The sequence below is a fragment of the Petaurus breviceps genome, unplaced genomic scaffold (genome assembly GCF_028583685.1).
Source record: "Petaurus breviceps papuanus isolate PSGF00001 unplaced genomic scaffold, PetGlider_PUasm1.0 90702, whole genome shotgun sequence".
Classification (NCBI taxonomy): Eukaryota; Metazoa; Chordata; class Mammalia; order Diprotodontia; family Petauridae; genus Petaurus; species Petaurus breviceps.
In genome coordinates this window covers 8,321,131-8,335,063 of record NW_027187317.1, presented here as the reverse complement: position 1 = coordinate 8,335,063, position 13,933 = coordinate 8,321,131, and the positions used below count along the sequence as shown (strand labels likewise).

Sequence of the window (13,933 nt, the reverse complement as noted above, 5' to 3'; positions counted from 1 at the left end):
GATACCCCTGTTTTGTTTACTTCAGCTGAAGCATAATCCTAGCCTTTTACCTTTACTATATGTGTATCTCTCTGCTTCAAATATCTTTTTTGTGAACAACATATTGTAGAATTCTGGTTTTTAATCCACTCTGCTATCTGCTTCCATTTTATAGGAGAGCTCATCCAATTCACACTCACAGTTATGGTCACTGTGTATTTCCTTCCATCCTATGCCCCCAACCCCCATTTATATATTTCTCTCTCCTTTCACCCTGTCCCTCCTCATCAGAGTTTTGCTTCTGACCACCAATTCCCTCAATCTGCCCTCTCTTCTATCAGCCTCCCTTTCCCCCCTTTCCCATCCTACTTCTGCCCTCCCTTCTTCCCTCCCTTCTCTCAGCCCCTCCCCCTATTTTGCTTTTCTTTCCCCTTTCCTCTTCTACTTCCCTATAGGATGAGAGATTTCTATACTCGACTGAGTGTTTAGGTTATTTCCTCTTTGAGCCAAATCTGATGAGAGTAAGGTTCAAACAATGCTCAACCCCTCCTTTCTTTCCCTCTTCTGTAACAGGTCTTTTGTACCTCTTCATGTGATACAATTTAACCTATTCTGCCTCCCCTTTTCCTCTTCTCCTAGTCCAATCCTTTTTGTCACCATTTAATTTTTTTATATCATCATATCAGTCAACTTATATGAATATCCTCTGTCTATGTATAATTTTCTGTATATGGAAAAGAGCTTTAATCTTATTGAATGACATGTTTTTATTTTTCTTTCCTGTTTACCTTTTTATGCTTTTTGTGTGTTTGAAGATCAAATTTTCTGTTCATCTCTGTTCTTTGCATTAAGAAAGTTTGAATGTCAACGGGTTTGCCGCCAGAACACAGGTGTTGTGAAAACCATCGCTAAACATCCACAAAAATGGGCAAGGAAAAGACTCACATTAACATTGTCATCATTGGACACATAAATTTGGGCAAGTCCACCACCACGGGCCACCTTATCTACAAATGTGGTGGAATTGATAAGAGAACCTTGAGAAGTTCGAGAAGGAGGCTGCTGAGATGGGAAAGGGCTCCTTCAAATATGCCTGGGTCTTGGATAAACTGAAGGCTGAACGTGAGCGTGGTATCTCTATTGATATCTCCCTGTGGAAATTTGAGACCAGCAAGTACTATGTGACCATTATTGATGCTCCAGGACACAGAGACTTTATCAAGAACATGATTACAGGCACATCTCAGGCTGACTGTGCTGTCCTGATCGTTGCTGCCAGTGTTGGTGAATTTGAAGCTTGTATCTCAAAGAATGGGCAGACCCATGAGCATGCCTTTCTGGCATACATGCTAGGTGTAAAACAACTGATTGTTGGTGTAAACAAAATGGATTCCACCAAGCCCCCCTACAGCCAGAAGAGATATGAGGAAATTGTCAAGGAAGTCAGTACCCATATTAAGAGGACTGGCTACAACCCTGACACAGTAGCTTTTGTGCCAATTTCAGGTTGGAATGGTGACAAGATGCTGGAGCCAAGCTCTAATATGCCTTGGTTCAAGGGATGGAAAGTCACTCTTAAGGATGGCAATGCTAATGGAACTACAGTGCTTGAAGCTTTGGATTGCATTCTGCTACCAACTCATCCAACTGACAAGCCCCTCCAAGATGTTTACAAGATTGGTGGTATTGGTACTATACTTGTTGGCAGAGTGGAAACTGGTGTTCTAAAACCAGGCATGATGGTCACCTTTGCCCCAGTCAATGTTACAATTGAAGTAAATTCTGTTGAAATGCACCATGAAGCTTTAAGTGAGGCTCTGCCGGGTGATAACATTGCATTCAATGTGAAGAACATGTCCGTCAAAGATGCATGCTGTGGTAATGTGACTGGTGATAGCAAGAATGACCCACCTATGGAAGCAGCTGGTTTCACTGCACAGGTTATTATCCTGAACCATCCAGGCCAAATCAGTGCTGGCTATGCACCTGTTCTGGATTGTCACACTGCACACATTGCTTGCAAGTTTGCTGAACTGAAGGAAAAGATCGATCGTTGTTTTAGTAAGAAGCTGGAAGATGGCCCAAGTTCCTGAAATCTAGTGATGCTGCCATTGTTGACATGGTTCTTGGCAAGCCCATGTGTGTGGAGAGCTTCTCTGATTATCCTCTTTTGGATTGTTTTGCTGTCTGTGATATGAGGCAGACTGTTGCAGTTGGTGTTATCAAGGCAGTTGACAAGAAAGCTGCTGGAGCTGGAAAGGTCACAAAATCTGCCCAGAAGGCTAAATGAATATTTTATACAACACCTGCCACCCCAGTCTTAATAAGTGGTGGAAGAACAGTCTCAGAACTGTTTATCTCAATTGGTCATATAAGTTTAATAGTAAAAGACTGGTTAATGATTACAATGCAATGCATTGTAAAAGCTTCAGGAGGAAAGGAATGCTTTTGTGGACCATTTGTTTCATGGCAGTTTTAAGTTATTAGTTTTTAAAATCAGTAATTTTTAAATGGAAACAACTTGACCAAAAATCTATTACAGAATTTTGAGACCATTAAAACAGTTTAATGCAAAAACAAACAAAAAAAATGTTTGAAAGTCTTTTATTTTATTGAATGTCCATCTTGTTAATTTCAGAGGTCAATGGGGGGGAGGGGAAAGAGAGAGTTATAGAAAGACCTCTTGCAATAGGTAGAATTTGATCTGAGTTTTAAAAGAAGTCAGGAGGTAAAGATGAGAAGGGAGAGCACTGCAGGTATGGGGAACAGCCAATGAAAAAGCTTGTAATATGGCATTGGAATGTTATTTGACTTGAACAACCTGAAGGCCAGCATTACTGGATCAAAGAAAATACATCAATGAGACAGTGGAATATAGATATAAGTCAATCAACATTCGTTATCATCATCATCATCCTCATCATCATTCATGTACTTAACAAATATTAAGTGCTCACTTTATGAATTGCATAATTTAGATATTGTATAAATAAGGCTTAATAAACACTTTCTTCAAAAATTTTATAATATAATCTGGGTAAATTAGATATTTATGTGTGTCAATACAGACCAAGAAAGTCAATGGTATCAGTTTAAAATGTTCAATAGAGCTATGAGACTTAATATTCTGAAAAAAAAAGAAAAGAAAAATAAAATACAGGGAGTGGAAATAAGTATAAAGATACAGAAAAAGTAGGAAAGGGCCAAGTTATAATGGCCTTTAAAAGCTACATCATTTTATATTTGATCTTGGTGTAATATTAAATTTATAAGAGTTTATTGAATAGAATAGGAGGCACACAATAAAAAGTATGCTTACAGAAGATCATTTTGGCAGCTGAGACAAGAATGATAAACTAGAGTAGGGAGAGATTTGAAACAAGGAAAGCAGAAGGTTCTTGTAATGGTCCATGCGTAAGCAGGTATTAAGGTCCTATACTATATCAGGTATACCAGTATACCCTATATATACTATATAGGGTAGTGACTATGTGAGCAGAGAGAAGGGGATGTATTTGAAAGATGTTGTGGAGATACAAACAATAAGGTTTTGCTACAGGGTTGGATATGTTAGGTGAGTGTAAGAGAAGAGTTGAGAATTATATTAAGGTTGGGAGCTCAGGTGACGGGAAAATTAGTGGTGTCCTAACAAGTTTTAGGGACCTTAGGAAAAAGGTAGGTACCTGGGGAAAAGATAATAGGTTTTATTTTGGCTTCATGAAGAACAAGTCATGCCAAACCAGTCCATTTCTACTTCCTCCCCATTTTTTTTCTGAAACTAGTTTGATAAGGCAAGAAATAGCCTATATGTAGTTTACCTAGATTTTAGCAAAGCATTTGGCAGTCAGTCATGCTATTATTTTTCAAATAAGAAAGAAATACTTAAACTAAATGTTAATACCCTTAATGGTTCAATAGCAACTTGCAAAGAGGTCCTTAGTGGAGAATTTCAAGGAATTATCCTGGTCTCTAATTTGTTTGTTAGACAGAAAAAGGCACAGATGGCATACTTGTTAAATTTGCAAGTGATACAAAGTTATGAGTTAATTTCTAGATGCTAGGATTGAAAAGGACCTTGACAGTCTAGAACATTGGACCCCAATATAATAATATGAAATTTAGAAGGGATAGATGTAAAGCCTTATATACGTGTTCAAAAAAAGTCAGCTCTAAAAGGATGATGGAGGAAAGGTAAGATAATAAATAGTCCATCTGAAAAAAAGATCTTGTGGGCTCTTAGTAGACTGCAAGTTCAACAATAGCATAGGTAACTCCAAAAAGCTATTATTTGGATTTCATTTAGAAATATAGTGGCCAAGACTAGGCCATACTCTCTACTTATCAGATCACATATAAAGTTTAGTATTCAGTATTTTAGGAAAGATTGATGATCAGGAAGACATCTAGAGAAAGGAAGACAAAATTATGTAGAGCATTGGGATCATGATGTATGATGATCAGTTTAAAGAACTGAAAATATCTCACCTTGAAAAGAGGGAAGCTAAGGAAAAGGTGGTGATGGTGGAAGAAAGGAGATATAACAAATTTTTTCAAACTTTGGAGGGCTGTCATATGAAGAGGCATTACTGCTTGGTATAACCAGGAATAATGGATAGAAGTTATAAAGAAGCAAATTTAATTTGCACTAGGTTAAGTTTTTTTGTGCCCTTTGACCATCTGATAAAGCCTATGAACTCCAGAATAATATTTCAAATTCGTAAAACACACAAAATTACAAAGGAAACCAATTATACTGAAAAACAGTTGTCGAAATGTATTTTAAGTTCATGCACCTCAGGTTCCAAACCCCTGAGGTAGATTAAAGCATCCTAATAATGAGAGTAGATTTCCTAACATTCCCTTTCACTAGAGGTTTCCAAGCAGGAGATAATCATATACTTTGGATTAACTACTAAGGTTTCTTTACAGATTGAACTGGATGGCCTCTGAGATACCATGATTAGATTTCTGTCATATAGCTGATACAAGAATTGCCTTCTGGTGAGATGAGTTTGATTTGGCCATTTATGCAGTGAAACTTATTTCCAGGGAGTTAGGTTGGAAAAACATTTAAAAACAGGTACAGATATAATAGAGTAGCTATGAAAGTAAACAGAATATATAACTGAAAGTCAAGAGGTAGCATGATAAATAGGAATAAAGAGACAGGAGGGCCTGAGACCCACCTCTGATACATATTTTCTGGATGACAGTGTTGCAGGTCACATATTTGACACCTTTACTCTAGGCAGTACTTAGGTTTTATTTCACAGATAAGGTGCTAACCTTTTTGGTAGAGTTCCCTCTACAAATGAACTCATATATCCTTATCTCTAATTAAAGGCTGTATTATCATAGCACCAACAGGTACAATTGTGTTGCTGAAGTTCAATATTAGCAGTCTTCCAAGACGAATTACTAAATGGAGTAACTCATTAGCACAAACTCAAGACTATGTGGGGAAATGTGCCCTCCATTTGCATATTTGAAGTTGTCACAAAAGTTTCTTCAGTTGTTTCTGACAACGACAGCAACAAAATCTGTAGGTGCCATATTGGCCTGTGCTGGGTAGTTAGTCCCTGGACCACATCTGGTGGCCCGTGTAACCTTGCTTGTCCATTGCTCCATTCTTCTTCGCATCTCAGCTGTTCATAAATGTGGTGGGAGTTGACGCAGTGAGGCGGCAGGGCCAAAGAATATCAATAGTTGGCAAAAGAAAGGGAAGAATTGTTCTTGTTCCATTGGCACACCTAAAATGGACTTTGATGCATACTACAAAAGCCTTGGCATTTGAGAGAAATTGGTTGCGTGAGTGACTTTCACCCAAACAAACCCAATACATTCCATCTTTGTGCTGAGCATGGGGCTGGCCTGAAAATTTGTGACAAAAGCAGATGTTTAACACTGGAAAAAGAGCATTCCACACATTCATCAAGAACACTTCTTGGCAAAATCAAGTCCACGGTACAGGGCGCATATGTGTCTCCATGGTCGATAGTGCAAAAACCACATTGGTTATCCGGGAAGCACTAGAAAACAATGTGTATTTATGGAAATGCCTAAGAAACATGAAGTTATTTTTAACCACAACAATAACAAAAAGTTGGCATTTGTTTTTGTGCAGATGCATAGAATTTCCTAAAAACTAATTTCTTTGAGCAGAAAAATAAGTTTGTAATACTCCACTGTTACAGTTATGATCATTTATAATTAACCACTAAAAAGAGTTGGGTAGTAGGTGTGGTTCTTTATCTCTGGAAAATTTTAAGAAGAGAAAAGAGCTGGAAACGGAGTCTGCATGGGTACAAAACACTCAGATTTTATTGAGAGATTTAGCTCCATCCATCACACTAGAGTCTGTCCACATGTTTCTGCATATAGTAGGAAATATGCTACCATTCCTTAATCCAGTGAAATTGATTTCATTGTGTATTGAAGAGAATGAGCTGGACAATGGTTTTCTCCTTAATTAGTAGTTTGAGCTTGGGCAAATAACTTAAGATCTCTGGGCTTCATTTTCCTCATCTCAAATAGAAGGGAGATGGATAAGACAATCTGTAGGTATCTTCCAGATATAACATTCTATAATTTCACAATTTCTTTATCTGTAAAATGACATTTGACTAAATGATATTTAAGATTCCTTCTGTCTATAGTCTTCTATGATTGGGCTGTGGTAAGTTGAATTGATTGAAACCTTCATTTGTATTCAATTCTGTAACACTCATAAAATTTTCCAACAGGCAAATTAACAAAGATATAAAATACGGTCCCTGCCCAGAGCCAAAACTAGAAATTCTGGCACCTGGAACAAATTTAAGTCAATGGGCACAAGCAAGAGACAAAGACTCTTAGACACCCCAAGGCCATTACTAGAGATGTTGGTGTGCATTGCACCGCTGGTCCTGTATAGCATGGATTCCCAGGCCAGGTAGCAAGACAGAGGTGTATCTCAGTTGGGAGGAGTCATACCAGCCAGGTGGAAGGATAAGACAACCTTCTGAAAAGGGTATGACAGTAGCAGAACATCTAGAAGTAGAAACCTGGGGGAAGAGAACAGGACCTGCATAGAACCATGAAGCAGATTTTCTCCCTCCACACACATGCCCCATATTGACTCATTGAGTAGGGAAAATTCTCAATCATCCTATATTAGTGATTACTATCTTTGCTCTCAAGGAATTTATATTCTTGTTGAGAAATAAGTGAAAGGCTGCAGTGTGTCAGAATGCAAAGAGCATTGATTCTACAATCAGAGGACCTAGCCTAAGGTCAAATCCTAACTTAGATCCTCAATTTCCTCACTCACCTGTAAAATGAAAGGGTTAGACTAAGTCAACTTTGAAGTCCCCAATAACTAGATTGAATGAGCTCACAAAATTGACCAGTACAAGGCAGTAACTAAAATTTACCAAAAAAAAAAAAATAAAATAAATACTATAAATATTCAGAGAAGAGAGAGGTCACTATTAACCTGAGCAATCAGAAGAAGATGGAGGATGATCTGGGTCTTGAAGTTTAGGTAGGATCTGGATAGCAGGGAGAAAAATTCAGAAAAGAGGGGAATAAAGAGTTGTTTTTTTCAAATGATATTAGAGACAGTATAATGTAAGGGCTAGAGAGTCAACCTCAAAACTAGAAGACCTGGGGTCAAGTCCTCCCTTTGATACCTATTGGTTATGTAATTGCAGACAAGTCACTTAATTCCAAATGCTCTAGAAAAATTTGTAAGATTATAAATCTTAAGAAAGTGCCAACCGACATTCTTAAAGAGTGTTTACTCACCCAAGAGTTCCCTATATCAGTGAAATGACAGGTTCAGTCCTTACCCATAACCGTTCAGAAATTGTGAGGAAACTAGCTTGGCTGAAGGAAAGGTTCCAACTGGGAAGGAATGGAAAATTTAAAAGGTGGTTTGTAACCAAATGAGGCTGCAACCATGCTAAAAAATAAGATTTTATGCTGTAGTGCAAGAACTGAATAAATATTAATTCTAATAATGTGAGTTGAGTAAGCATTTCCTTTTGTGATGAAGCACGTGACCTACAAAACTTGAGAACCAGATTAAAATGTAATTGGGACATGTTTAACAAAACAAGTAAAAATAAAATACAACATTGATAATGTTAATTTGTGGTTTTCTAAATCAATATGCTGTCCACAGGGATACATTTCTATTTGACACCACTGGTTCTAGTCCAATGCCTACTTTATAGATATGTATTGATGATCATCTCTTGGTATTTGTGGTCAATCCTAAATATATGTGTGGTCGAATCCTAAATTGTATGCAAGTTCTTACAGTGTGAAGACAATTTGAAAGTACTCCAATGAAAGGGTTTTCCTTTTGACCCCAGACAAATGACTGACGACATATAGATGGCCATCTGGACTCCTTCCTTCAAAGCAAAGCACAAAACCAGAAACATAGTCGTACTCTTGGAAGGGTGCTGCTTGTAATCATTATTGAGTCTTCCAGAAACATCTGGAATTTCAGTTCCTGCTCTCATTGCTCTGGAAAGTAATCTGTTTCTTCCTCACATTCACCTCCAAATGAACTGACAGTAACTGGACTCTAAAGGGACCACTGACTTGCCTGTGGAAGTGACATCAGAGACACTCAAGATCCACTGGGACTAGACTCATATAGTCTACATTGGAAAAATAGTACAGTTGTTACGTAACTTTTTTCATGTTGCTACATTTACTTGAGGGCTTTTCCTTCACTTTCCCTCTGAGTTGGTGTCAGCTTATATCTCCTTGCACCAGGTTTTTTGAGAATGTCTAAATTTTGGAGGAAAATTAGGATTCAAATAATATATGGTAGATGGCATGTGAACGTCATCTATGAAGGGCCTTTTAGTCCCTCTCTTGGATCTTAATATTAGAGGCAGCTTTGGCATAGTCGATAGAGTAAGTATCCTGGAGTCCAGGAAATCTGAATTCAAATCTAGTCTCAGATCCTTATTAGTTGTGTGTCCCTGGACAAGTTACTTGACCTCTGTTTCAGTTTCTTAAATCATAAAAAAGAGATAATTATAGCACCTATCTTCCAGGGATGTTGTGAGAATCAAATGAGATAATATTTGTTAAAAAGAACTTAACACAGCCCATGGCATATAGTAGTCAATAAATAAATTCTTTTCTTTCCTTCTTTCCTAGGTGTCAACTGAAGGTAAGCCACTTTTGCATATATTTGACAATGTCAGTGGTGTGTATTTATTAGTAACCTTGACACTTGCTTTGTTGCAATTAATGGCCTATTTGTTCCACAAGTATTTGGGGGGGGAGGGGTTGTTTATTTGTTTTGCTTAATTTTTTACTTATTTTTCATATGCTCTAAGACCTTTTATATAAAAGATCTGACTTCACATATAGCCTCAGATACTTACTAGTTATATAACCCTAGGCAAGTCATTTAGCCTCTGTATGCCTCAGTTTCCTCAACTGAAAAATGGGTGTCATAATAGCCTTATTTCATGAGGTTGTTGTGAAAATCAAATAAAATAATATTGTAAGGTGATTACCAAGGTGCTGGCACAACAGTAGGTATAAATATATGCTTATTTCCCTTCCTTTTTTTCTTCTTTTCTTCCTTTTTCCTTCTTTCTTAACTATAAATCTTTTATCTTTTTTTGTCTTGAAAGTATTAACAATTCTATAGCTGTTTTAGGGTGACAGACCCATATTTTACTAATATACTATAGATTTTTATTAGAAAACTTTACAAATTTGTTATAGCCCATTTTGCAGTTCAAAATTTGTATATTAACTCTTATATTACATAGGTATTAATTGCTTTAATGTTCTTACCCTTCAGCTTTAATTTCAGAATGCCAGTAAATCTTTTAATGTATTCAATCACAGCCTCACCCTTGATATCTTTATGCCTGATGTGTCTGGTCTAAACAAGACTAAAGTATTTGTAGGTATCACTATCATACAAGGGCTCATTGTGACTTCCACATTTAAGCTGGAAACATTCAGTTTCTGTTTTTCCTGAGTATATGACAAGAATTTTATACTTAATGAGTCAAAATGACATCTTTATATCATTAGAGAAATAGTTAAGAAGATGAAATTATTTATTTTTCAGTAGTTATAATCCATGTATATAAAGTGGTTAATATTGTGTTTTGGTTCAACTTCTTTAATTTGGAAGCCATACTTAATACTTAGGAGAGGATACACAGAACCTAATAGGCTTAAATTATCTCTACGAGAAATGCTACATTTTCTATAAAATGTTCTTACAATCATTGTGTTGGTGGCATGTTTTAAAAAGATAAGAGCTTTCTATGTAATTATCAAAAATTCATTATACTTGTGTATATTATATGCAATACATTAACACTCATTAGAACAAAATGGAATCAAAGATGGCAATAATAGTTTTACATATATATATGTGTACATATATATACACACACACACATATATATATACACACACATATATATGTCTATATATATACATATATTCTATGGTGTTTTCAAGTGACTTGTTCAATAATTACAGAATTCATTGTGTATTTTCCCCCATGCTTTGGACTTTTGTCATGCCTATTTTACTCTTCAATCAATATATTGTTTTATTTTAAGTGACTATAGATTTTTTTCATGATATAAGTTATGAATGCTTTGTATAAGGTACATAAACATAACTGATCTATGTTATGAGTGGTTAGTAGTCTTTTCATCATTTGGTGCTACATATATAATGCCTTTGATCAAAGACATTGCTTATTTCTGATAAATTTCTTTCCTAATAATTCATGTGCCATTCTGGAATATTTGACATAATAGCTATGGGTCTTATATAGATCCACTTCTTTCTGGTTTTACAGAGAGGCTATGTTTTTCATAACTCCTATTGAAATAATTATCTGTTGTTTATCATATTAATGATACACAAGCTTTTTCCTTTTTTTGATCCAATTTTTATATGATTTATATGACTTCTTATGTCCATAAACCCAAGAAATTTTATATATCTTTCTTCTTCCAAGTTATCTCTTTTTAAAAATCTTTTAAGTGCTTCTATAATACATTTTCTGACTGACATCAAATTATCTCTATTGTAATCTGTGCTGCTTTGACTCCATATAGTAAAGTCAACAAGCATTTAATAAATGTGTGCTATTATAGAAAGTACTAGGCTAAGTGTTGGGAATGCAGCCTCTCTAAGAGGTCACATTCTAATAGGAGAGGAAACAAGCAAACAAATTTGGACCATCTCCAATTGTCCTGAGCGATATATGGCCACTGGACCCATATGGCTCTGGAGGAGAAAGTGAGGCTGGTGACATGGCACATCCCTTCTTCACTTAAATCCAGTTCATTTGCAAGTCACATCATCATCTTCCTGATATCACGGTCCTCCTCTAGAATGAAGGGCAAACCACAACCACAAGTAAAATATATAAAGATAAATTGGAGGTAATCTCAGAGGGAAGGCATTAACATTAAGAGGAATAAGGAAAGGCTTATTTCAGAAGGTGGGATTTTAGTTGAGATTTGAATGAAGCTAGGAAATTCAGGAGGTAGAGAAAAAAAGGGAGAACATTTCAGAGTGGAGGACAACCAGTGAAAATTCAGAGTGAGGAGATGGAGTATGTTATGCAAAGGAAAGCAAGGAGGGCAGGGTTACTGTATCAAAGCATATGTGGAGGGAGTAAAATAGAAGAAAATTGAAAACAAAGGAAGGGATCATGTTATTATGGGGTTTAAAAACCACAAAGGATTTTATATTTGGTCTTAGAGATAATAAGGAACTAATGAAGTTCATTAAATAAGTTGGGCAACATAATCACACCTTTACTTTAGGAAGACCACTTTCTAAATGGTGGAGGATACACTGGAGTAAGGAGAAAATTGAGGTGATGAGAACTAAAAGGTTGTTATAATAATCCAAATGTGAAGTAATAAGGACCCTCACCTGGGACATGACAGTATTAGAGAAAAGAAAGGAGGGGATGCATAGGAAAGATTTTGCAAAGGTAGAATCAATGCAACTTAGCAACAAATTGGATATGGGAGTGTAGTGAGAGAGAAGGAGGAATTGATACTAATGCTTAGAATGGAATCCTAGGGAGTAGGTGGATTGTGGTACCTTCAATAAGTAAAATGAAAATTAGTCAACCAGGGAGGGATTAGAGGAAAAGATAATGAGTTCAATTTTGGACATATTGGATTTAAGATAGCTACAAAACTAGGTGACTCAATGAACAGAGCACAGGGACTAGAGCCAGGAACCCAAGTTGAAACTTAGCTCAGACATAAGTGACCTCGGACAAGTCATTAATCTATATTTTCCTTAAGTTTCTTCAACTGTAAAAAAAGAGTAATAGCACCTACCTCCCGGGGTTATTGTGAAGATCAAATATTTGTAAAGCAACTAATACTTGTTGAGACTATATAAAAGCTCACTACTACTACTACTACGACTACTACTACTACTACTACTACTACTACTACTACTGCTGCTGCTGCTGCTGCTGCTATAACACTGCTACTACTATTACTACTACTATCACGACTACTGCTGCTGTTGCTGCTACGGCTGTTGCTGTTGTTGCTGCTGCTGCTGCTGCTCCTCCTCTACCTCCTCCTCCTCCTTTTAAAGGAATCCAGGGAAGCTGATGAGATAACCCACTGAAATCCTACAAAAGAGAGAGTGCCTGAACATTTAGCCTTCATTTCCTCAACCTATTATTTAAAGGAATTTAGAATTGCTGGTATTTTTTTTTTGTTTCTAGATTCCTTTGAAAATGTTTCTTTTTTGTTCATTTAATTGAACAAAATGTCTTCCAAGTTTTTTTTTTTGTATGATTCTGTTGTAATCTATTGTATTGATATAATTTACCAATGTCTTCATGAAGTTTTTCAATTGTTCTTCCAAGTTTCTTATGCCATGGTGGTGTTTGATGTCAGTTCTTAGGGATATGCCTTCATTCTTCATCTGTCCTCCAACAGCTTTTTATCATGGCTAGGGGCACCACATATACCATAAGGTATAGGAAAGGGCATCCATTTTGGACATCCACGATCACTCCTACTGGACAAGCAAATCATTAATCTACATTAAAACATCTCCCATTATCCTCCCATATCAATACTCACAAATAACTATATCCCATCACAAATAACTATAACCCATCTCCGTTGTTTTGTCACAGTTTACATGATTTTACACATACCTAGTCCAAGTCTAAGCTCCATTATTTTGGTTAACACCCTATTAGTCCTCCATATAATTGTCTTACTTCATTCATAGTTCATCTTATTTTAATTTTCTCTTATGTTTGGTTCCATTGTAGGTGTCTGGCATAGCTCACATCAGTTACTCAGATAAAGAATATTTTTTCCCTCATCTCATCTCCCCTTGTATCTTAAAAGTGTGTCTTGATATAAAACCTTTAGAACATTAAGTTGTTAAGGAAACTCTACATTTCACCAAGAAATCCTCTTACTTCCATCCTTGACCTAGAGAAACCTTTTTCTCCCATGTTTTCTTGCCACAAACTTTAACTGGGTTTTTGTTTTGTTGTTTCTTAGTCACTAAAATATCAATGAGTAGTCTTCTAGTCTCTCCTTGAAAATTTACAATAAGGGTCAACTTAGTGTTTTGTAAGGCAACATATTAAGTTTATTGACAGCTTTAATGATGAGGAACGTTTCCATATACTAAACCTAAATGTGCTTCTTTTCACCTTACAGCCATTGTTCCTAGTTCTGTCATCTGGAGTCAAGCATTAAAAAAAAAATCACAATATCCAAAGGCACTTTAGTAGCCACTTTGACCAACCCATATCCACAAAGAAATCACTGCTATAGCATACCCATCAAGGGGCCATTCCACTTCTAATTGAAGACATCCAATGAAGGGACCCCATTCATACTGGAGACATCCTAATATCCTTTTTAAATTGCTCTAATTGTTAGGAAACTGGAGT

General features: G+C 36.3%; 1 pseudogene; it reads left to right on the top strand.

The window, feature by feature from the left end:
- The first annotated feature begins 850 nt into the window (after window positions 1–850).
- Window positions 851–2,569, top strand: LOC138144651 (elongation factor 1-alpha 1 pseudogene; annotated as a pseudogene).
- Window positions 2,570–13,933: the final 11,364 nt, after the last annotated feature.